Raw genomic sequence first — 26377 nt, 5'->3', positions numbered from 1 at the left:
AGGGCCCCCTCCTCGGATGCCTCAGCTCCCTGCTGGGGCCACCTCCCACCCCTCTGTGCTCAAGAGGGCCCCTCCCGGATGCCTCAGCTCCCTGCTGGGGCCACCTCCCACCCCTCTGTGCTCGGGAGGGCCCCCTGCCCGGATGCCTCAGCTCCCTGCTGGGGCCCCCTCCCATCCCTCTGTGTTCAAGAGGGCCCCCTCCCCGGATGCCTCAGCTCCCTGCTGGGGCCACCTCCCACCCCTCCGTGCTCAGGAGGGCCCCTCCCCGGATGCCTCAGCTCCCTGCTGGGGCCACCTCCCACCCCTCTGTGCTCAGGAGGGCCCCCTCCTCGGATGCCTCAGCTCCCTGGTGCTGGGGCCACCTCCCACCCCTCTGTGCTCAGGAGGGCCCCTCCCCGGATGCCTCAGCTCCCTGCTGGGGCCACCTCCCACCCCTCTGTGCTCAGGAGGGCCCCCTCCCCAGATGCCTCAGCTCCCTGCTGGGGCCACCTTCCACCCCTCTGTGTTCAGGAGGGCCCCCTCCCCGGATGCCTCAGCTCCCTGCTGGGGCCACCTCCCACCCCTCTGTGCTCAAGAGGGTCCCCTCCTCGGATGCCTCAGCTCCCTGCTGGGGCCACCTCCCAGCCCTCTGTACTCAGGAGGGCCCCCTCCTCGGATGCCTCAGCTCCCTGCTGGGGCCACCTCCCACCCCTCTGTGCTCAAGAGGGCCCCTCCCGGATGCCTCAGCTCCCTGCTGGGGCCACCTCCCACCCCTCTGTGCTCGGGAGGGCCCCCTGCCCGGATGCCTCAGCTCCCTGCTGGGGCCCCCTCCCACCCCTCTGTGCTCAAGAGGGCCCCTCCCCAGATGCCACAGCTCCTTGCTGGGGCCACCTCCCACTCCTCTGTGCTCAGGAGGGCCCCCTCCCCGGATGCCTCAGCTCCCTGGTGGGGCCACCTCCCACCCCTCTGTGCTCAAGAGGGCCCCCTCCCCGGATGCCTCAGCTCCCTGGTGGGGCCACCTCCCACCCCTCTGTGCTCAGGAGGGACCCCTCCCAGGATGCCTCAGCTCCCTGCTGGGGCCACCTCCCACCCCTCTGTGCTCAAGAGGGCCCCTCCCCGGATGCCACAGCTCCCTGCTGGGGCCACCTCCCACCCCTCTGTGCTCAAGAGGGCCCCTCCCCGGATGCCACAGCTCCTTGCTGGGGCCACCTCCCACTCCTCTGTGCTCAGGAGGGCCCCCTCCCCGGATGCCTCAGCTCCCTGGTGCTGGGGCCACCTCCCACCCCTCTGTGCTCAAGAGGGCCGCTCCCCGGATGCCTCAGCTCCCTGGTGCTGGGGCCACCTCCCACCCCTTTGTGCTCAGGAGGGCCCCTCCCCGGCCTCTCACAGTCTAGGATGGGTCCATTGTCATTCTGTCTGCGGCTGATTGTCACATACAGAATGATCATGAGCCAGTCTGGGCTGTGACCGCATGTGGTGGCCTCCTCATGCCACGGTCTAAGGTAGGGCGTTCTATTTTAGCCGTACTTAAGGAAAAACATTGCACCTCACCAGATGGAAGAAATGTACAGAATCCAGTTCATGAAGAAGCAGCGAAAGAAGTTAAAAAGAAGGGGTTATAGTTCTTTTTCAATCTCATCATTTTAGAACTAAAGCATTTTTAATATTATATACAACAAACCCATAGTTGCTGCTTTTTGCTTTATGCAACTAACAGCCATTGACAAAGCCAATAGTTCTGGCTTGTTGTAGGTGTAATGTATTATATATATATATATCTGGATGCAATAACAGAAGTAGCACAATACTAGTCGGGCAGCACACTATGCTAAGCGCAGATTTTTAGCTTATGTGTTTTAAGCCACGCCCATAATTTCATCAGACACGCGCTTTGGAGAGACCCCCGATGTTTTTTCAATCCACTTAAAGCTCTGGAAACAAGACCATGTATCGGTCTCCTCATGTCCTGGCGCTTGCATCATGCAAGACTCATGATTTCCACGTTTTCAGACTGCCTATGTGCACGGGCATAGTGAACTAACTACAGCGAAGGTGAAGTTCTTGATAGGCCTCTTCTAACTGCAACTCTGCAGACAAAGGCTCAGCTCATATTTAATGTGAAACAGTGGGTGAGTGAGTAAGTGAAGGAATGGCTGGATGGATTAATGAAAGGATGAATGGATGAGTAAAAGGGTAAATGGATGGGTAATGAGAGAACGGATGGATGGATGAGTGAGTGGAAGGATGGATGAGAGAGGGTAAATAGATATATGGGTGGAATGGTGGATGTATAGCTGGAATGGCGGCTGGATGGGTAAAAGGGTAGATGGATGGGTAAAAGGATGGATGGATGAGTGAAAGAATGGGTGGATACATGAAAGGGTGGATGATGGCGAGGGCATGGGTGGATGGATGAGTGAAATGATGGATGGACTGATGACTTGATAAGTGAAAGAGTGAATGGATGGACGGATGAGTGAAAGGGTGAATGTAAGGATGGATGAGTGAGCGAAAGGGAAGGTAGATGGACAAAAGGATGTATGGATGAGTGTAAGGATGGATGAGTGAAAGATGGATGCGTGATTCTGTCAATGGATGGATTCATGAGTGGATGGATGCATGGGTGGAAGGATGGATGGGTGAAGTGATGGCTAAGTGAAAGGGGGATGGAGAGAGATAGGATGGATGGATGAGTGAAAGTATGGTTGGATGATTGACAGGATGGATGGGCAATGGGTGTATGGATGAGTGCAAAGAAGGATGTAAGGATGGATGAGTGAAAGAATGCATTGATGAGTGAAAGGGAGGGGGGCGAGTTGGAAGAAAGGATGGATGAATGAGTGAAATAGTGAATGGATGGACTGATGAGTGACTGGGTGAATGGATGGATGAGCAAGTGAAAGGCTGGCTGGATCTGGCGCATAAAGCTGGCTACTTGGAGGACTGCACTCTAGTCCAGCACTGCAGGTCCCAATTAGCTGCATCCTATGCGTGCCGCTTTACATCTCAAAATTGCACTGATATGTCTGTAAAACGTACCTTTTGTCCTGAATTTTGACCTTCTGTCCTGAATTTTTGTCCTGAATTTTGACCCCTTGTCCTGAAGTTTTTGCACACAACGTCCTGGATTTGCACCCATGCCAGTTGGTCAGCCTATATTCAAATAGAAAGAATACGGAGCCAGACTTGCTATGGCTGCCACTGGTTCAAAAGTGGCCTTTCAGTGCTATAGACCATGTGCGGGGTGGTATCTCCATCTCTGCCTCTAATGCCTGATCCGCATGAAGCCGGCACCCCGCTGCGTTGTATTATTCTGGCTACTTCTGTTTCAACAGGCGAATGGACGCCACCATTAGGAAGCCTAGAATGATATGAACAGAACACGTTAGACAGCAAACAATCTTTTATCTTTTAGTTCAAAACCATGCCGCGTACAAGACTTCACAATGACTCTGATAGGGAAGGTCTGTGAACTCCCTGTGAAGCTGTAGCGGCCACATATCCGGCTCAAAAGCGAACACGTGGTAATAGTGCTCCATCCGACCACCATGAGCCAGGTTTGCAGATTTCTGTTAGTGATGGCGCATTATTGCAGCTGTTTCTTGCTTTTTTACATTCAAAAATAAAAAAAACACTTTCAGCATGACAATGTCAACTGTATGGATATTCATTTAAATAAAAGTGTTTTCTTTGAGAATATAGCCCTGCAAATGGCAGAATACTAGCCTGGGAAGTGAGATGGAAGGAACCCCTGTAATATGAACAGAGAGGAATTCCAAGAATGCGACGGAGATGGGGACGGGTGGTTTGGAAACAAGCCGGGACGCGACTACGCTGATGATAACGGACCGTGTATCCACTGGGAAGCAAACAAGAAAGCGCGGACAGCTGTGATGGAGAGGGAAAATAAACTCACCATGACAGCGCTCACCCCAAGCGATTTCATGTTAGTGTACTGGAAGGCGAAGTGTCCGTGCAGCTGAACTATCAGCTGTCTGTTAATTCAAACTGCAGGTTCCGTTTTAGATTAGGGGGCCGAGCTACAAGAAAGTGCTGCATTGCGGCACCGCAAGCCCTTGGGCTCCGCCACGCTGTGGCACTTTCAGAGCACAGGAATGCGGCATGTTTACAAGAATATGTGGCATTCCTGTGCTCTCCCCTGCGCTGGCGGACAAACAGCTGCCATGCGCCGGAGCAGGCACCCTCGCACCATGGTGCAAGGATGCCTGCGCCATGGGGAGATTCCTGCACAAAAACACTCACTAAAGGCTTTTTCCTCTTTCAAAGCGTGCTGTAGAATGCCACACACATTGAAAGAGGAAAAATAGAAGAAATGAAAACATTTTCCCTCCTTGCGCCTCGCTACGCCACCTCTAGGGTGGCGTAGCATTCAAACGCATCTCCAGATTTACGATTTCATGTAAAATCTGGAGATGTGTCTTGTCCCATGGGTGCTGCATGGGAACATCCACAGCAACACCCATGGAACGCCCCTTCAACGCAAAGTGCTGCGTGTGAGGGGCTGTATTTACAAGGAGAGGAAAAGTCACGCAGGGTGGCTTTTTCTGTCCTTGTAAATATGGAGGAGCCCCTTGCGCCACTAGTACGTCACGAAAAGTGACGTACTGGTGGCGCAGGGGGCTTGTAAATCTGCCCCTCCGTGTTTTGAATATGGAAAGCTGCCCCGCTCTTCCCTGCACACTTCCCATGTCTGCTCTCTATGGCACAGGACCAATTAAACTAAAACGAGGAGGGCTGCGGCTGGCCAGTCTGAGGAAGTGCCCGCAGCTCCAGTGGCGTAACAAAACTTGAGGGGGCCCCCCTGCAAAGCACATGGAGGGGACCCCTTCCCAGAGGCCTGGCCCACCACCTACCACTTTGCCTTACCACCTAGAACTCTAGTATATTTTGATTTGACTTCAGCATGACATGGCCACGTTTTCCATCATGTTCACCAGTCCACCACGTAGTGTACCTCGGCATTGGCGTCACTGTTTTCAATGAACATTATCTGATTCAGATAGGAATACCAAACTGAAAGCAGCAGATGCAGAGCAAAAAAATAGGTTCTCTTGAACTCGAAGTCGCTAATGCAGACCGAGACAGGGCCCAGCCAGCTACCGTTCCTTACTCTTTGTCGCGTTGATCATTTATTTGTAGTTTCATTTAGTGCCTACCAGACCCAGTTGTGGCCAAGGCAAGCGTTTTATATAAAGGACAAGTATGTCTGATGGAATCAGACAAAAGCGTTTTAGACTTGGAATCCTAGGTTTTCAATAGCACAATCTGTCCAAGGAGCTATTGCTGGAACAGTAGGGGGTCTCCTTTCATTTTTGGAAACCTCAAAAGAGGTGTGTGCGTCTGGATGGATGAATGTTTCAGTTTCCAGTTTCGAGGCCTCGCCGGGGAATGCATCCGAGCCCCTCTCACCACAACGTGGTTCATGCTAGGGTGGGTGCACGTCTCTGTACTCGATGCTGGCCGGATCAGACATCAGCAGAGCCCACAATGACATCACAGGCAATGAACGGACAACGTCCTCACGAGATATTCCCGAAGGTCTCCATTAACAAGGTATAGATTACGTCTGCGAGGGTTACATTTCACTGGTGAGATTGAACTGATGTATTAGTTTTCTGTGGTTTTGCAGAAATATTCCGGACTATGCCAAAAAAAATCTCCAGAATGAGTAGATTGGCAGGCTCCTGGCTGAGTGAGTCCCCAGACCCTACACGTGCTCAGTGTCAGTGTTAAGGTTTTGTGACCGGTGCATAGTACGTTGTGCCTTTCCCACCCCTTTTCTAACCACTCCACAAATGTGGATGGCCCTGTTGGTTCCTTGTTTACACCCTAGTCCACTCCCCCTTAAGTAACTGAAGCCGGGTCTGGTGGCTTAGTGGATTAATACATCCACTGTGGGGGCCTGTGTTCTTGTGGTCACAGGTTCAAATCCCAGCAGGCCTTTTATCCTTCTGAGGCAATAAAATGAGTTCCATTAAGTTGGATTATGATAAACATCTGTTATTCAGCGCAAAGATACAATTGAGTAAATGTGCGCTTTTCAAATACACTTTGTTATCTGCACATTCAAGGTCGGACACACCACTGGCAAAGTTTGGATGTCACACTCGCATAACACTCGCATAACTCCAGCCCCCTCCGGCGGCACCTGCTAGCCCTCCATGGAGGAGCTTTTGTACCCCATAAACAATAAACTTAGGACTACAGAAAACTCACCCCCACAGCTCTGTGCCCCTATGCTGAGACCCACTTGAGTCTAAGAGCCGAGTGTGCAAAAAGTGGCACCCGCGGGGTGCATGTGTCCAAGTGGTTTATGAACAATAATAGCATCATCAACTCTCTACATTTAAAGGTAGTCTGAAACTGGCAAGGGAGATTTAAGTAGTAACACTACTGGCGGGCAGCTGATCGCGGGGCACACGCTGCAGATTACACTAAAAAGCAAGTTATTGTTAACACGCGCTGCAGCCTGCAGTGCAGAATCTGACTCAGCTTTCCAGGCCGTGAGCTGCAGCGCTGGGTAATTACCATGGAGGTGGGCTGACCAGACCTTGTCGCCCGCCTCCTCAGTTTCCAGAAGGCCATGACTCTGACCGCACCCTCCTTGTGCAACTCGTAACTTTCGAAGTGTGTTAGTTTCACTGTGGCCCCCTTTATGCCAGGTCTGTGAACTCAGACCCCCGTGCTCCTATCTTCAGCCAGCTTAAAGAGTTAGCACCAATGAACTCTGCTCTAGGCCACACTTTAAGGCCCCTTGGCCCCTCTCTCTTTCCTGAGTGTTTCACTGGCAGTAGCCTCAGGGTGCCTGTCTGCGTTCACCTTTTCTCCCTGTCACTCTCTCCTCCCTGTGTGTCGCTGCCCGCAGGTCCTCACTGCAGGCCACCCATCTCCCTCTGCCCCGTGCCCCTCCCTGCAGGACGTGTGTGTCAGTCCTAACGGACTCTCTGTGCACGTCACGTCTCTGCCCCTCCATTGTCGGCTGGATCTACTTGACTTGTACTGCACCCTTCTTCTCTAGACCCCTCTCTCTAGACCCTGGTGCTTTCTGCTGCACGAGTGTGCCACAGAACCCCCACTGTGCGTCAGACCACACATCTCTTTCTCTGCCCCTCCTGTCCTAGCCTGTCAGCACTAGTGAGCTTATTTTGCAAGCTTCTAGCACCTTTCTCTAACCCCCTGGGCGCCCTGTGCTCCACACATGTGTGCTGACAGTGAAATATAGGTGCAAACTACACCTGGTTTTCTCCCCTCGTCTCTGCCCTATTTGTAGAGAAGCGTGGCTCAGTGGTTAGAGGCGGCAGACCCGGAAGCTGAGATCGGTCCTGGACCAGGGTTCAATTCCCCATCTCGGCGGGTCTTGGACTAAAAATTCCACGGTCTCGATAATTCTCGCCCCGGTGCCTCCTCGACTCACGGGGTCACACTCTGCGACTCTGGGCATTAGCTTGCTTAATCTCCACAACGGCCCCTCGCGGCGGGATGCCTGGCTTTCACCTTGTGGATACCCTGCTATCTCACAGGTGAATATCTGGACGGGTTCCCTAAGCAAGCGCCGGGACACCCACTGCCGGTAGCCGTGTGCTATATAAGCACAATCTACCTTTACATTTACATTCTTCTGTCATGAGTGAGTCCATGTTAGTGAGCTCTTGCTGTGTCTCGGACAACACCTCTGCCCTAATCCTCTCTCATGACCCTTTCCCCCCATCTCTGCCTCGCCCTTCATCAGCTGCCCCGGTGTGTCAGTGGCAGCGATCTGCCAGAGTGCTCTCTCTGCCCCAGTCACTGGCACCCCTCTTTCTCCATCACTCCACAATCATTTAGTGAGTGCCACACCTCCGTCTCTCCCCACCCCGCCCTCCCCGGCCGCCCTAGCGTGACACTGACACAGATCTGCTGCATGCCTCGGACCCCTCTCTGTCCCCCCATCCGAGTTTGCCATGGCCGGTGCGTTCTCAATGTAGCCTCTCTCTTTCTCTGCCACCAGGCCCTCTCTCTGGCAGTCTCTTGGTGGTTGCAGCGCTTACTTTCTAACTCACGCTCTCCCTGCCACTCCCCGCCTTCTCTGCTGTCCTGGTGTGACAGCACTCGGGGAGTGGCTTAATGGCGCTCTCTGCTCTTACCCCCCTCCCTCATGCCCGAGTGTGCCAGTGTGCTCTCGCTGCCTCCACCCCTCTAATCTCCCCCTGCATCCCTTCCCCTCTCTCCTGCCTCAACTCTGCTCGCGCCCTCGGAGCCCCCCAGCCTGACAGCTCCAGCTACCTGAGGCCTGCCCCGGCTCCAGCACCCGTCTCTCCTCCCTGAGTGTGTCGGTAGGGTGGTCTGTACTCAGGCCATGTCTCCGCTCTCCCTTCACACCTCTCTCCCTCTCCAGTTCCTGATGACCACCACCTCCCTGGCCACCGGCTGTGAGTCCGGCAGCCGGGGTCTCGGTGCAGACCCCCGTCTACTGCCCGGTGTTTGAGAGCAGTCTGCTGGCCATGGCGGTCGCCCTGGGGGTCTACGGCGCGGGGCCACGGCGCCAAGGCGCATGCCTGTCTAATCTATGGGAAGTGTGAGGGCTGCGTGGGCGGCTCAGGGCGAGGTCACAGGGTGCGAGGAGGCCGGGACGCTCGAGAGAGAGCCCCAGTGCCCCAAGTCTCCTCTAATCCTGACCTGCGGGGCTGACAGAGGCCGTGCACATCGCTGCATGCAGACAGGGGCCATCAGATGCCACACTTTCTTTCACTGACCTGCGCCAGGCTGGCGGAGACAACTGCGGCCATTTAATTATGAAAAGCCTCAGAGGCCCGGCCAGGCGTGCGCATATGCGCCAACCATTTATTAAATGAAGAGGACGTGGAGTGCGCGCACCATTTAATAAATTGAGAAGCCGTGCGCACCATTTAATTCATGAAGACTTGAAGAGGCTTGCTTGCTGGCTCCGCTGAGTGAGGGGACCCCTGGAGCGTGGGACGCCCTTCACACCGTGGGGGCGGCGGGTGCCTGTTTTATGCCCCTGGGTGAGAGTCTGAGACCTGGATGACTGCACTGTGCAAGGCCTGCGGACAGATGGCGGTAGTGAGGTCTGGCTCCCGGGACCCTTGGATCCATTTGGGTCATATGTTCAAACTTGTCAACAAGTTGATATCATAATGCTATGCTATATAATATCATTATGCTATTTATATCTTCTTTGTGCTCACTTCCCGCCAATACTTGGTGCTCACTTCCCGGCAATATTGGCGGATTATATTTATGCTGTTGGTTTACATTGCCCATTTTTCGTACACACTATTGTAACATTTTCTTTTTGTGTTTAGACATGTATCTGTTTCATAATTTATATGTAATTCACTCTGAAGTCCCTGTGTAATATGACTGGTTCTATTGTAAAGCACTCTGACACCTGCGTGCAAAGTATATGCTATATAAAAATGCATAACTAAATAAATAAACTGGCAAAGGGCACTGATACTAGAACATTGGTATTTGGACCCTGATATGGGAAGACTGACGGATGTACATTGTGACCGACACCTGGGGATACAGAGACACAGGTCACAGACACGCACAGTGAAACTTACATCAATCCACTGGCACTGGAAAAAGAGGACACAGTTACACTAATGCATGAACAGAAAGACTAGGTAAGGGACACAAAGCAAGAGACCATAAACACTCAGAGTATGGACTTAACAACAAGCACGCGTGTGGTCACAACTAAAAAACAGTGTGTTTTGAACACTCCTCAGCACCAAGAAGGGAATAATGTTGGCAAATGCTGGACATCAGCAATACTCCATAATCTTTAGTCTTAAAATAATAAGGCAGCCTATCAGCAACCATACACTATGACCCCACAGCCCTGACCTAATAATCCCAACCATGTAGTAGCCAATGTGGACTCCTAGAATGCACCTTTACAGCTTTCAGGACTGGGAGAAGGCCACATGTGTTCTGCTGTCATAGTGAAGAAAGGAGCTACTGGCCACCCCCTACAGTGCAGGGGGGGCGATCTCCCTCCAACACTGGGCTCGCGCGGAGGCTGAGAGCACCTGACTGGTTCCGGAGCATGTGGTTTGCAGAGGGGCGGGGTGGGGGTCGCTCAAGTTTCGTTATATCACCTGGTCAGGCCTTCTGCATAAAGAGGAGAAGCGGGCCTTTTCTTTCCTTTCTTGGTTGAGCCCTCTTCATCATGTAAATTGCCTGCCTGCTCATTCAATTTGGAAACAGTGTGCCGGCTGCCAGAGAATGAGAAGGAGAGCGGTGCAAAGTGAGAGTCCAGGACCAAAGTCTATCCCCACCAGTCACTGTCAGTTGCTTGGTGCAGTCAGTGCTTGATTTGTAAGAAACGTAAGTGCAGGCTACAAAATGTTTCTTAGAAAGAAGCTGCTGGCACACCTGAACTTCAAAACGGACTAGTTTTGATTCCACCTCATGTCTCTTTCTTCCTCTCCCCTGCACTTTCTGTATATTTGCCTCATCTCTCTGCCTTTTTTCCTCCCCGCTTTCCCTCTGTGTCATGGTTTCCCTGTCACTTCCACCTCCTTTCCCATTTTCAGTCGGTGGGCCTAAATAAGACGAAAACTAAGCCCGGGTCCCCAAAAATGATTGGTGGTGACCACCATCTGCAACCACATGCAGAAACCAAGCCCAGAGTTCAAGGCTGAAGAACAATCCATGCCAGCTGCTTGGTTAGCTCCAATGTCTGTGCATAATGACTTGGGCCCATTGCCACACACACTGATCTGTGCCACACCTCCCTCGAGACTTTATGGCTACTTTGCCTGTCTGTCCCAGTCACTGTCCCATCGAGGGCTGTCCTGCAAGACCAGGTACATTCAATTCACTGGTGACTAATAGGCCCACCGTGCCTTTGAACTCGCCAGATCTGTGTTCTTTCGTTTTGTTCAAAATTGTCTTTAAACCTTTTGATTAATATCATTAGTTGTTAGAATCATGTGCCTAGAAGTGACGCATCTACCCAACATTTCCCCAAAGGAGCCCTGTGGAAGAACAAACATCCCTCGATATAATTGCACTTATGTTTTATTCAGATTTTCTTAATTTTACTGCCAGGGAGGGCTTTCAAGACACCGTTTGATACTCGTTTCCTCAAATGTTAATGGCTCACTCTTCTTTAACCCCTTCGCTGCTAGGCCTTTTCCCCTCCTGTGCTAAGCCTTTTTTTGGCGATTTGGGGTAGTGCGCGCTTAGGCCCCTGTAACTTTTTGACCACATAAGGTATCCACACCAAATTTGCGTCATTTTCTTCCAACAACGTGTGGATTCTAAAGGTGCCCAGGGTTTTTGGATTCCCTTGGAGGGGTCCCAGAAATTAAGCAAAATACAGTGACATTTTAGTTTTTTTCAGAAAAATGGGAAAAACGGGCTGCAAATGAAAGCCTCTGGGTTTTTCCCTGCAAATGTTATCAAAAAAGGGTTTGTGGGGCTGACATCTCCATCTTCTCAGCTTTTAGGGAATGACAGTCTTTTGTCAGAGAACCAACATTTTTCACACAGTTTTTGCATTTTTCTGGGACATAGCCTATTTTTGCTATTTTTAGAGCTTTCAACCTCCCTTGAGTTAATGGAAGAAATGAGTTTGAAAGGAATAATGGACCCTAAAAAGGTATACGTTTTCGGAAAGTAGACAAAATTCTGAATTCAGAAAGGGGTCATTTATCTAAATCCATGAAGGTTTCTTTATAGAATCTAACATTTAAATATTGGAATAATTGAAAAATAGTTGAAAAAAACAGCCTTTTGTCTCAATGTTTTCACCTTTAACTTCTTGTAATTTTGACATCTCTTTAAAAGCAATATACCGTTACATCCGTTTGACCTTCCTGGTCGTGGGGATATATAGGACTTGTAGTTTCATCAAGACCCCGACGAACCCAGAGCCAAAAACTGAGCAGCAACTTTCAATGGTATTTTATTATTTACTGGGTATAGAGCACTTATTCTTGAAAAATGTATACATGAAAAAATCGGTATGAAAGACACCTATGTATTTCTGAATTGGGTACAAATTATAGAGTTTAGAAACCGTATATATTTGTACATTTTCAAAATTGGGAATACTCATACAAGCATGCAAATTATTGGTCATTTTTCAAAAAGATTTTTTTTTTACACAATGTCTTTCATTGGGAAGGGAGAAATGCATGAAAACTCAATAGGTAATAACAGTTGATTTACAAATCTGAATTACCCTATGTCTCCCAATAAAAACGGTACCTCACTTCTGTGGGTCGGCCTTGTGCCTGCGACAGGAAACGCCGCAAAATGCAAGGTGGTCACACCTCAATTTTGCAGTTAAAAATTGACCCTTTTATGGCAAAGTGCCTAGCTGTAGTTTCTGCACCCTAGCTCTGCCGGCACCTAGGGAAACCGAGCAAACCTATACATTTTTAAAAGTAGACACCCAGGGAAATTTAGGATGGGGTGACTCGACTGCCTCCCACCAGGTTCTGTTACCCAGAAACCCTTGCAAATCTAAAAAATTGACAAAAAAACGCATTTTTCTCACATTTCTGTGGTGGAAAGTTCTGGAATCTGCGTGGATTAACAAATGTTCACCCACCCATCGTTTCCCCAGGTCTCTTGAGAAAAATGGTACCTCACTTGACTGGGTCTGCCTAGTGCCTTCGACAGGAAACGGCGCAAAACGCAACGTGGTCGCACCTCAATTTCGCAGTCAATACTGGCCCTTTTTTGGCTAAGTGCCTACCTGTAGTTTTTTAACCCTAGCTCTGCCGGCACCTAGGGAAACCTAGCAAACCTATACATTTTTGAAAAGTAGACACCCAGGGGAGTTCACAATGGGGTGACTCAACTGCCTCCCACCAGGTTCTGTTACCCAGAATCCCTTGCAAATCTAAAAAATTTACAAAAAAAACGCATTTTCTCATATTTCTGTGGTGGAAAGTTCTGGAATCTGCATGGATCAACACATTTTCAGCCACCCAGCGTTCCCCCAGGTCTCCCGAGAAATGATACCTGACTTGCCTGGGTCTGCCTAGTACCTGCGACAGGAATCAGCACAAAACGCAACGTGGTCGCACCAAAATTTCGCAGTGTAAACGGGCCCTTTTTTGGCAAAGTGCCTACCTTTCGTTTTTTAACCCTAGCTCAGCCGGCACCTAGGGAAACCTAGCAAACCTATACATTTTTTAATACAAGACACCCAGGGAAATTCAGGATGGGGTGACTCAACTGCCTCCCACTAGGTTCTGTTACCCAGAAACCCTTGCAAAGCAAAAAAATTGACAAAAAAACAAATTTTCCTCACATTTCTGTGGTGGAAAGTCCTGGAATCTGCGTGGATCAACAAATTTCTACCCACCCCGTGTTCCCTCTGGTCTCCTGAAAAAAATGGTACCTCACTTGCCTGGGTCTGCCTAGGGCCTGCGACAGGAAACAGCGCAAAACGCAACGTGTTCGCATCGCAATTTCGCAGTGAAAACGGGCCCTTTTTTGGCAAAGTGCCTACCTTTCGTTTTTTAAGCCTAGCTCTGCCGGCACCTAGGGAAACCTAGCAAACCTATACATTTCTGAAAACTAGACACCCAGGGAAATTCAGGATGGGGTCACGCAACTGCCTCCCACCATGTTCTATTACCCAGAATCCCTTGCAAAGCTAAATAATTGACCAAAAAAATGCATTTTTCTCATATTTCTGTGGTGGAAAGTTCTGGAATCTGCGTGGATCCACAAATTTCCACTTATCCAGCGTTCCCCCAGGTCTCCCGAGAAAAATGGTACCTCACTTGCCTGGATCTGCCTAGTGCCTGCGACAGGAAACAGCACAAAACGAAACGTGGTCGCACCGAAATTTCGCAGTGAAAACGGGCCCTTTTTTGGCAAAGTGCCTACCTTTCGTTTTTGAACTCTAGCTCTGCCGGCACCTAGGGAAACCTAGCAAACCTATATATTTTTGAAAACTAGACACCCAGGAAAATTCAGGATGGGGTGACTCAACTTTCTCCCACCAGGTTCTGTCACCCAGAATCCCTTGCAAATGTAAAAAAATTACAAACAAAAAGCATTTTCCTCACATTTCTGTGGTGAAAAGTTCTGGAATCTGCGTGGATCAACAAATTTCCACCCAACCCGTGTTCCCCCAGGTCTCCCAAAAAAAATTGTACCTCACTTGCCTGGGACTGCCTAGTGCTTGCGAAAGGAAACAGTGCAAAACGCAACGTGTTCGCACCGCAATTTCGCAGTGAAAACGGGGCCTTTTTTGGCAAAGTGCCTACCTTTCGTTTTTTAACCCTAGCTCTGCCGGCACCTACGGAAACCTAGCAAACCTATACATTTTTAAAAACTAGACACCCAGGGGAATTCAGGATGGGATGATTCAACTGCCTCCCACCAGGTTCTGATACCCAGAATCCCTTGCAAACCTAAAGAATTTGGGGAAAATATGCATTTTCCTCACATTTCTGTCGTGGAAAGTTCTGGAATCGGTGTGGATCCACAAATTTCCACCCACCCAGCATTCCCCCAGGTCTCCCAAGAAAAATGGTACCTCACTTGCCTGGGTATGCCTAGTGCCTGCGACAGGAAACAGCGCAAAACGCAACGTGTTCGCACCGCAATTTCGGAGTGAAAACTGGCCCTTTTTTGGCAAAGTGCCTACCTTTGGTTTTTGAACCCTAGCTCGTCCGGCACCTAGGGAAACCTAGCAAACCTATACATTTCTGAAAACTAGACACCCAGGGGAATTTAGGATGGGGTGACTCAACGGCATCCCACCATGTTATGTTACAGAGAATCCCTTGCAAAGCTAAAGAATTGACAAAAAAAATGCATTTTCTTCCTTTCTGTGGTGGAAAGTTCTGGAATCTGCGTGGATCAACAAATTTCCACCCACCCCGTGTTCCCCCAGGTCTCCCGGAAAAAATGGTCCCTCACTTGCCTGGGTATGCCTAGTGCCTGCGACAGGAAACAGCGCAAAACGCAACGTGTTCACACCGCATATTTGCAGTGAAAACTGGCCTTTTTTTGGCAAAGTGCCTACTTTTTGTTTTTGAACCCTAGCTCTGCCGGCACCTAGGGAAACCTAGCAAAACTATACATTTTTGAAAACTAGACCACCAGGGGAATTCAGGATCGGGTGACACGACTGCCTCCCACCAGGTTCTGTTACCCAGAATCCCCTGAAAACCTAAAAAAGTTGACCAAAGAAAACGCATTTTCCTCACATTTTTGTGGTGGAAAGTTCTGGAATCTGCGTGGATCAACAAATTTCCACCCACCCCGCGTTCCCCCAGGTCTCCCAAAAACAATGGTACCTCACTTGGGTGGGTAGGTATAGTGGCTGCAACAGGAAAAGTCCCAAATCGTATGGTGGAGAATTTAAAATAACCTATAGCAAAACTACCTTCTTTTTGGGAGGGGGCACCTGAGTTTTTGGCCCAGGGATCGGCGGCAAACTTGTGAAACTACCAAACCAAAACAGTTCTGAAAACTAGACACCTGTGGGAGTCCAGGGAGGTATGGCATACGTGGGTCCCCCAATGTTTTTCCACCCAGAATCCTTTGCAAACCTTAAATTTAGGTAAAAAAATCACTTTTCCAAACTATTTTGCCCTCTTCTGAAAAATACGTTAAGTTGCACAAAATTACAATGGTGCCCTAGGAGTACGACAAACCATATACTAAGTAAGTGGAATGTGAAAGTCGATAGTAAGAATGGAGCTGTCCAGAGGCTGTAGGATCGGTGGGACCACGCTACCCTAACACTTGGTAAGTACTAGGAGGCCCACGGAACGCGTGTACAGAGTGTGAACTCACACGTGAGATGCGTAACAACGTCTATGGACAGTACTGTTCAAGAAAAAGGTGAGTACGGACAATCCTGACTAGATAGGACTAAAACGACTGTGGAACTGGACACTAGGACAGTTAAACTACCCTTGAGCACCGAAATGCTCTTGTTACCTCACCCACAGGCCGCGGGTGCATAGGGTTCAAAGTGCGTCGGGTTCTCGCGTTGAAGTCAATGGAGCCTGAAAGAAAAGATGCTGCAGGCGACCAGGAGGAAGATGTCCGGTGCAATCCAAGGGTGGATTTTTGAAGAAGGAGACCTGAAAGCAGAGGGGACAATGTTCACAGTCACTAGCCAGTGACTGGAGTGGAACCAGGAAGGAACCAGATGTCGTCGTCGCGATCAGTTGAAGAGTGGACGCTTGACTCTGCAGCCACGTGGACCAGGAGGTGTCTTCGACGACCAGGCTGGAGGCACGAGCTGTCCCACGCAGGCTCTCGCTGTCGGCGGTGTTGGATCCGGAATCGGCGTCAACAGGCCTTGGCAAAGGCAACCCACGTGGTGAGTGAAGAAAGCGTCTGGTGCAGGCTAGGAGAGTCCGGGGTGCCCCTCTTTTGGAAGGGAGCAAGGGCCAGTCTGGAGCAACCAGACCAGCAGCAAAGATTCAAAGGTTCGTCGTTTGGGAGGCCACAAGCCAGCCGGCAAGTGACCAGACAACGCGTCGAGCAGCAACAAAGCAGAAGGGCCCCACGCAGATCTCGTGGATGCTGGAGGGCGGATCTTCGGTGCAGGAGCTGCTCGGGGCTGGGGCTTCTCAGTCCCCAAAGCACTTGGTCGAGTTTACCTCGGGAGTCGTGCTGGAAGCGAAGTGCAGTCTCTTCCAAGATGGCCGGTCCCACGTGTCTCGTTGCATCCATGGGTCTCAGCTTTGCTGCAGATGTGGGTTGAGGTCGGAGAGGTCTGGGAATCCGGGTCTCGTTGGGCTCTGAAGTCTGGATCCGGAAGGAAGACGACAAAGGGAGGCTGCTGGACGCTTGATGGTGCCTGCTTGTGCAGGGTGGACACTCCTTGCCCACAAGGGAGATTCTTCAGTCTTCTGGGGAGCAGAACGTCGAAGTCCAGAGTTTTTTCTTGTAAAGTTGTTCAGGATAATCTGATTTGGAATGGGACCAGCTCCTACCTTTAGCTTAGCTGCAGATGTGGGTTGAGGTCGGAGAGGTCTGGGAATCCGGGTCTCGTCGGGCTCTGAAGTCTGGATCCGGAAGGAAGACGACAAAGGGAGGCTGCTGGACGCTTGATGGTGCCTGCTTGTGCAGGGTGGACACTCCTTGCCCACAAGGGAGATTCTTCAGTCTTCTGGGGAGCAGAACGTCGAAGTCCAGAGTTTCTTCTTGTAAAGTTGTTCAGGATAATCTGATTTGGAATGGGACCAGCTCCTACCTTTATCCTGCTAAAGGGGGCTGCACTACTGACTAGGTCCCTCCCCTGGGTGGGACCAGGAAGGGGGGTGGCTACACCCCCAATCCTTTGTCCGGCTTCCTGCCAGAGCTGGGGCTGGGATGCCCCAGCAACTGGTTGGAACCGGTGTATGCACGGGACACCTTGTGTGCCCCGGGCATGTCTCATTTCTTTCAAGCCTACCCTACCCAATACACAAAATCCTGTCTGGGGTGGTGCTAGCACCTCCCCAGGCAGGAAACCCTTTGTCCAAGCCGCCCTCGCTGGAAGGACTCCCAGCAGCAGGAGGTCAGACTTGTGTATGTGGTGGCAGCATCCATTTTGTGATACCAAGGCTCGAGTTAACTTTAACCGGGGTTCTCAGTTACATACATGTCGTGTCCCTCTAGAAGGGTGGAATGCTACCCCCGTCGCCAGAATTGGCGAGGGGGTAGTATTCCAATTCGTATGACACCTTACTCGACATGTTTTGATAATGTTATACCAGAGTTAGCATTTAACCGCGAGGATTATAATGCACTTAAGAGTATATGGTATAGCGTTATCATGAAACAGCTATAAGGACTTGGTTCCGCAAGCTGCAAACGGGCTCAGCTCATGCCAGAGCACCCTCTCACATAATTCCAAGCACTCTGCCTTCAGGACTGATAAGGCCTTCCATAGGAGTGACTGATAGGAGTATATGTGTCCATTTTAGGTTTAGATATAGGTAACTATATCTAAAGCAAAGGGTGATTACACGACCTTGCCCCAGCTGTCGTGCAGCCAGTTGTGTCTGTTTAGATGGCCAGCCAGGGGTGGCATAATACATGCTTCAGCCCCTGGTAGGCCCTGGGTACAACTATGCCCTGGATACCTAAGATATACTGTACAGGGACTGATAAGGTGGCCCAGTACCAATTGGTAAATGCACCTAAAGTACATGCTTGTCAATTTAGAGAGAGAACAGCTAGGCTGTGGGTCTGATTATCAGGCTCACAGCCAGGGAAAGTCGTAAACCAGTGAAGCAGAAAGCAAAAATCTGGGGTGACCATAGGATTGCAGACCCCACTCTCCTACATAACCCCCCCAAACTTAGGGACATTAAACTAACCTTGACCAGGTGAGTTTTCCTGTTCTAAGTGGAAATACCTGGAGAGACCATCTGCATTGCCATGGTCAGTCCCTGGTCTGTGCTCCACTGTAAAGTCCATCCCCTGTAGGGAAATGGACCACCTAAGAAGTTTGGGGTTTTCACCTTTCATCTGATTTAGCCATAGGAGGGGCTTATGGTCGGTCTGAATCTTGAAGTGAGTTCCAAACAAGTAGGGCCTCAACTTCTTCAGGGCCCAAACCACAGCAAAGGCCTCCCTCTCTATAGCTGACCAACGTTTCTCTCTAGGGGTCAGCCTTCTGCTTATAAAAGCAATGGGCTGGTCATGACCATCAATATTCAGTTGAGAAAGAACAGCTCCCACACCCAACTTAGATGCATCGGTTTGGACAATGAAGGTTTTGGAGTAGTCAGGACTCTTGAGAATAGGTGCAGCACACATGGCCTGCTTTAGGTCATCAAATGCCTTTTGACAGCTAACTGTCAAACTGAACTTTCTTTGGCATTTTCTTGCTTATCAGGTCATTAAGCGGTGTCACTATGGACCCATTATTCTTGACAAACTTCCTATAGTAACCAGACAGGCCCAAGAAAGCTCTGACCTGTGTCTGGGTGGTTGGAGGAGCCCAGTCCTTTATGGCCTGTATCTTGCTCTCCAAGGGTTGAACCTGGCCTCCACCCACAAGGTGGCCCAGGTACACAACCTGACTCTGCCCTATCTGGCACTTAGTAGCCTTGATAGTGAGGCCTGCCTTTTGCAGAGCCTCCAAAACTTTCCTCAGGTGGATCAGGTGATCCTCCCAGGTGGAGCTAAAGACAGCAATATCATCTAGATATGCTGCACAGAAGTCATCCAACCCAGTGAGAACTTGGTTCACCAACCTTTGAAAAGTGGCAGGTGCATTTTTCAAACCAAAGGGCATCACCACAAATTGGTAATGACCTCCTGGGGTAGAAAATGCTGTCTTGGCCTTGGCATCCTCAGCTAACCTGATTTGCCAATAACCAGCTGTTAGGTCAAATGTACTTAAGAAAGTTGCAGAAGCCAACTTATCTATCAGTTCATCTGCCCTAGGTATTGGATGGGCATCTGTCTTAGTGACAGCATTGAGACCCCTGTAGTCTACACAAAACCTCATCTCTCTCTTACCATCCTGGGTGTGAGGCTTTGGTACTAGAACTACAGGACTAGCCCAAGGGCTCTCTGAGGGTTCAATGACTCCCAATTCCAACATCTTTTGTACTTCTTGTTTTATGCAGTCCCTGACGTGGTCAGGTTGCCTGTAGATTTTACTCTTTATAGGCAGACTGTCTCCAGTGTCCACCTCATGTGTGCACCAGTTTGTCTGACTGGGGGTCAGAGAAAACATTTGTCTGAAGGATTGAAGAACCTGCTTACAATCCTTTTGCTGATGCTCAGAGAGGCTGTCAGAAAAGACTACACCATCTACTGATCCATCATCATGGTTCTGAGTGAGCAGGTCTGGGAGAGGGTCACTCTCTTCCTCCTGCCCCTCATCTGTGGCCATGAGCAAGCCCATGTCCTCCCTGTCAACAAATGCTTTGAGCCTATTCACATAAAGTACTCTGTGAGGGCTCCTGGGAGTTTACATGTCCACCAAGTAGGTGACTTCTCCCTTTTGCTCAATGATGGTATGGGGCCCAGACCATTTGTCCTGGAGAGCTGCTGGGGCCACTGGCTCCAACACCCACACCTTCTGTCCTGCATGATACACAGTTAGGACAGCCTTTTGGTCATGCCAAGCTTTTTGAAGTTCTTGGCTGGCCTCAAGGTTGTTTGATGCCTTCTCCATGTACTCTGCACTCCTGGAGCAGAGACCAAGTACATAGTCCACTATGTCAAGTTTAGGCTTTTTGAGAGATAACTCCCATCCTTCCTTCACAAGACATAGGGGTCCTCTTACAGGATGTCCAAACAAAAGCTTAAAAGGGCTGTAACCAACCCCCTTCTGTGGGACCTCTCTGTAAGCAAACAGAAGGCAGGGTAAAAAGGATGTCCCATCGTCACCTAAGCTTTTCAGGTAACCCTTTTATCATCCCTTTGAGGGTCTTGTTGAATCTCTCAACAAGCCCATTGCACTGTGGGTGATAGGGTGTGGTAAATTTGTAATTTACACCACACTCCTTCCACATTGCAGTCAAGTATCCTGACATGAAGTTTGCACCTCTGTCAGAGACAACCTCCTTAGGAAACCCCACTCTGGAGAAAACTCCAAGCAGGGCCCTTGCCACAACAGGAGCTGTAGTGGTCCTAAGGGGAATAGCTTCTGGATACTTGGTTGCATGATCCACAACCACCAGTATAAATCTGTGCCCAGATGCTGTTGGGGGGTCCATTGGTCCAACAATGTCTATCCCCACTCTCTCAAAGGGTACCCCCACCACAGGTAGTGGTATGAGGGGGGCCTTTGTGGTGCCACCTGATTTGCCACTGGCTTGGCAGGTGACACATGAGCGACAAAACTCTTTAGTGTCCTCAGACATATGGGGCCAGTGAAAGTGTGGGGCAAGCCTGTCCCAAGTCTTGTTCTGGCCTAAGTGACCTGCAAGGGGAATCTCATGGGCTAAGGTGAGAAGGAAACCTCTAAGAGACAAGGGGATGACCAGCCTCCTGGTAGCACCAGGTTTGGGGTCTCTTGCCTCAGAGTATAGGAGTCCATCATCCCAATATACCTTATGGGCACCTGTAGCATTCCCTGCAGCCTCAGCAGCAGCCTGCTGTCTGAGGGGTTCAAGAGAGGAACAGTCTAATTGGGCCTGCCTCAAGTCTGCCCTGGAAGGGCCCCCTGTCCCAAGAAACTCAACCTGTTCAGGTTCAAGCTCTTCTAGGACAGTTCCTTCTGGGGTCTTGGGGTCAGTCTCCTGAGAAAGCTGAGCCTCAACCTGAGGCAGGGGGGAAGGCTCAGCCTTACCCCTACTGCTCTTTCTCTTGGGTGGTGTCTGGTCCATTCTTCCAGGATCCAGCACTAGTTCAGCTGGGCATTTCTTGGCCTGTGACCTATTCACAACAAGCACATGTGAGGAGAGACATAGCATTTCTACATGAGTCCTGTACTCCACATATGACCACAGAGAGGATTCCAAATCATTGCCCAAAAGACAATCTACTGGGAGGTCTGAACGAACTACAACCCTTTTGAGGCCAGTTACCCCTCCCCAGGAGAAATTAACAACTGCCATACTGTGATTGGTAGTGACATTGCTAGCATTGGTCACTAGGTAATCTGTACCTAACATGATCTGGTATGGGTCCACAAATGTTGGTGTCACCATAGTGAGCCTGAGCCATCTTTCCATTTATCAAAGGCGTTTGTCTGTATTTGCCTAGAGTACTAGGACTTACAGTAGGGGTCATATCCATGTCCCCAGTACAAACAAGAACTGCCTGAGTTGGTATTCTAACTAAGTCAGAACCCACCTCAGTTCCCAGGGTTAACCCAACTATAGCCGTGGGAGGTGCACTACCACTACTAACTGTACTAGGGGGTGCAGGTGTCTTAGGGACAGTAGTGGTAGGAGTTTGGCCTTTCTTGGTGCACTCACTAAACCAGTGAGTCTTACTTTTACAGTATTGGCACCATTGTTTCTTAGGACCATCATTCTTCTTCTTTTGGGAAGTTTGGGACCCACCCTCCTTAGGTTGTTGGGGCCCTGTTGAAGACTTCTGGTAATTTTACTTATTCTCATTACCCTTCTGGTCTGCTTTCTTCTGGCCACCACCCTGGTTCTGGTTCTGCTGCTTGACCCTTGTCCTGACCCATCTGTCTGCCTTCTTTCCCAATTCTTGGGGATAGGTCAGATCTGAGTCAATGAAGTGCTGATGCAACAACTGGTTCTGACAATTATTTAAGATTTGTTCTCTCATAATTAGATTATACAATCCTGTGTAATCAGTAACTTTACTTCCCAGTAACCAGCCTTCCAAAGCCTTAGTGGCACAATCAACAAAGTCAGTCCAATCTTGAGCCTGAGTTTTCTGGGTATCCCTGAACAACAACCTGTATTGCTCAGTGGTTAAGCCAAACCCATCAATCAGTGCAAGTTTCAAGACTTGGTAATCATTAGCATCCTCATCTCTGACAGTGAGGAGCTTGTCTCTACCTTTACCTTCAAAGGAGAGCCACAATATAGCTGCCCACTGACTCTGGGGTACCTGCTGTACTTTGCAGGCTCTCTCCAAAGCAGTTATCCACTTGTGGATATCATCTCCTGTCTTATAGGAGGGCACTATTTTGCTCAGGTTTCTATTATCAAAAATCCTGTCTTTATCCTTAGGGATAGTGCTGCCACCAGTGGGGACTGCCCCACTAAACTGTTGCTCTCTAGCAAAGGCAAGCTTCTCCTTTGCAAGGGCAAGTTCTTCCATCTGGATCCTCAGATTAGCTTGTTTCATCCTTGCTTCATTTTCTCTCCTCTGAGGGGAAGTCATTGTCCTATGAGCAGAGCCATGAGAGTTCACAGATCTATTGGATTCCCTAGAATGAGATGTATCTCTCCTAGTTCCAAAGTTAGGCCTGCTTAGGGTCAGTACTGGGGGTCCCCCAGATCCTTCCTTAAGTAGGTCTAAGTTGGCCCTTGTAAGTCTGCTGACTATCTCAGGAACTTTGTCTGCCTCATCCCCAGAGACATCCTCTTCTTCCTCCTCCTCTTCTACATCTACTGTTTCAGGGAGGTCTGGATCACCAAGTGTAACTTCTAAGGAGGGAATACTCCTATCTGGATTAGAGGGGTCTGTGTTAACAGCCCTTCTGGCATCATATGTCTCTAAGAGACCTAACAGAAAAGGAGCTGTAGGGTTTGAACCCTGTTTCAATTTCCTGGAGGTACACAATTGTCTCATCTCCTGGAAACTGAGAGCTGCATATCTGGAAAGGACCTGTGGAAGGTCACTAACCACTAGGGGAGTCTCTGAAGACTCTCCATGGGTAGACATGCTTCTAGTGTGGTGTAAGTGATGCACCTACCTACACTATGGGTTTTCCTACTGATCCCTTGCTAAGAGTTGTAGTCAGGGTGTGCTAGGCCCTTTCTACTACAACAGCTGGTTCAGTAGAACTCAGAGTTTTTCTAAGCTTGTTATATGTACCTAGAGTACCTTATGTGATCTTTCAAATGATATTGCAAGATTATACGTGGTAAAAACAACAGCAAGCTCAAATCCCAACCGCTGCACACCAATGTGAGAAGTTGGCCTGATATATGATGCTCACTAGTTCTAGTGATCACCTTGTATCAGTCCAAACAACCCTTATGGTGATTGGTTGTAAGTCAACCTTATAGACCAGCTATCCTAATGGTAGCATGGACAAAGCAGTCTTAGGCTAAACTCTTTTGGTATGTGAAGCCATCTGTTTTACCACAATATAACCCCTTGAATACCAGATGAAAGGACACCACAGGTTGTTATGAAAATAAACAGTATATTTATTAATACCAACACCTCTGAACTCTTTATGAGGTCAGAGGGCTAAGCACATGACAATCTCTTCTAAAAAATACGTTAAGTTGCACAAAATTACAATGGTGCCCTAGGGGCACGACAAACCATATACTAAGTAAGTGGAATGTGAAAGTCGATAGTAAGAATAGAGCTGTACAGAGGCTGTAGGATCGGTGGGACCACGCTACCCTAAGACTAGGTAAGTACTAGGAGGCCCACGGAACGCGTGTGCAGAGTGTGAACTCACACGCGAGATGCGTAACAACGTCTATGGACAGTGCTGTTCAAGAAAAAGGTGAGTATGGACAATCCTGACTAGATAGGACTAAAACGACTGTGGAACTGGACACTAGGACAGTTAAACTACCCTTGAGCACCGAAATGCTCTTGTTACCTCACCCACAGGCCGCGGGTGCATAGGGTTCAAAGTGCGTCGGGTTCTCGCGTTGAAGTCAATGGAGCCTGAAAGAAAAGATGCTGCAGGCGACCAGGAGGAAGATGTCCGGTGCAATCCAAGGGTGGATTGTTGAAGAAGGAGACCTGAAAGCAGAGGGGACAATGTTCACAGTCACTAGCCAGTGACTGGAGTGGAACCAGGAAGGAACCAGATGTCGTCGTCGCGATCAGTTGAAGAGTGGACGCTTGACTCTGCAGCCACGTGGACCAGGAGGTGTCTTCGATGACCAGGATGGAGGCACGAGCTGTCCCACGCAGGCTCTCGCTGTCCCACGCAGGCTCTCGCTGTCCCACGCAGGCTCTCGCTGTCAGCGGTGTTGGATCCGGAATCGGCATCAACAGGCCTTGGCAAAGGCAACCCACGCGGTGAGTGAAGAAAGCGTCTGGTGCAGACTAGGAGAGTCCGGGGTGCCCCTCTTTTGGAAGGGAGCAAGGGCCAGTCTGGAGCAACCAGACCAGCAGCAAAGATTCAAAGGTTCGTCGTCTGGGAGGCCACAAGCCAGCCGGCAAGTGACCAGACAACGCGTCGAGCAGCAACAAAGCAGAAGGGCCCCACGCAGATCTCATGGATGCTGGAGGGCGGATCTTCGGTGCAGGAGCTGCTCGGGGCTGGGGCTTCTCAGTCCCCAAAGCACTTGGTCGAGTTTACCTCGGGAGTCGTGCTGGAAGCGAAGTGCAGTCTCTTCCAAGATGGCCGGTCCCACGTGTCTCGTTGCATCCACGGGTCTCAGCTTAGCTGCAGATGTGGGTTGAGGTCGGAGAGGTCTGGGAATCCGGGTCTCGTCGGGCTCTGAAGTCTGGATCCGGAAGGAAGACGACAAAGGGAGGCTGCTGGACGCTTGATGGTGCCTGCTTGTGCAGGGTGGACACTCCTTGCCCACAAGGGAGATTCTTCAGTCTTCTGGGGAGCAGAACGTCGAAGTCCAGAGTTTCTTCTTGTAAAGTTGTTCAGGATAATCTGATTTGGAATGGGACCAGCTCCTACCTTTATCCTGCTAAAGGGGGCTGCACTACTGACTAGGTCCCTCCCCTGGGTGGGACCAGGAAGGGGGGTGGCTACACCCCCAATCCTTTGTCCGGCTTCCTGCCAGAGCTGGGGCTGGGATGCCCCAGCAACTGGTTGGAACCGGTGTATGCACGGGACACCTTGTGTGCCCCGGGCATGTCTCATTCCTTTCAAGCCTACCCTACCCAATACACAAAATCCTGTCTAGGGTGGTGCTAGCACCTCCCCAGGCAGGAAACCCTTTGTCCAAGCCGCCCTCGCTGGAAGGACTCCCAGCAGCAGGAGGTCAGACTTGTGTCTGTGGTGGCAGCATCCATTTTGTGATGCCAAGGCTCGAGTTAACTTTAACCGGGGTTCTCAGTTACATACATGTCGTGTCCCTCTAGAAGGGTGGAATGCTACCCCCGTCGCCAGAATTGGCGAGGGGGTAGTATTCCAATTCGTATGACACCTTACTCGACATGTTTTGATAATGTTATACCAGAGTTAGCATTTAACCGCGAGGATTATAATGCACTTAAGAGTATATGGTATAGCGTTATCATGGAACAGCTATAAGGACTTGGTTCCGCAAGCTGCAAATGGGCTCAGCTCATGCCAGAGCACCCTCTCACATAATTCCAAGCACTCTGCCTTCAGGACTGATAAGGCCTTCCATAGGAGTGACTGATAGGAGTATATGTGTCCATTTTAGGTTTAGATATAGGAAACTATATCTAAAGCAAAGGGTGATTACACCACCTTGCCCCAACTGTCGTGCAGCCAGTTGTGTCTGTTTAGATGGCCAGCCAGGGGTGGCATGATACATGCTTCAGCCCCTGGTAGGCCCTGGGTACACCTATGCCCTGGATACCTAAGGTATACTGTACAGGGACTGATAAGGTGGCCCAGTACCAATTGGTAAATGCACCTAAGGTACATGCTTGTCAATTTAGAGAGAGAACAGCTAGGCTGTGGGTCTGATTAGCAGGCCCACAGCCAGGGAAAGTCGTAAACCAGTGAAGCAAAAAGCAAAAATCTGGGGTGACCATAGGATTGCAGACCCCACTCTCCTACATTGGGTGCTTCAGGTGCGTAGAAGAGATGCTTGACTCTGCAGCCACGAGAACCAGGAGACGTCGAGTATGGCCAGGAGCCAGAGGT

The sequence above is a fragment of the Lissotriton helveticus genome, chromosome 5_1 (assembly GCF_964261635.1).
Source record: "Lissotriton helveticus chromosome 5_1, aLisHel1.1, whole genome shotgun sequence".
Lineage (NCBI taxonomy): Eukaryota > Metazoa > Chordata > Amphibia > Caudata > Salamandridae > Lissotriton > Lissotriton helveticus.
This window is presented reverse-complemented; position numbering follows the sequence as displayed.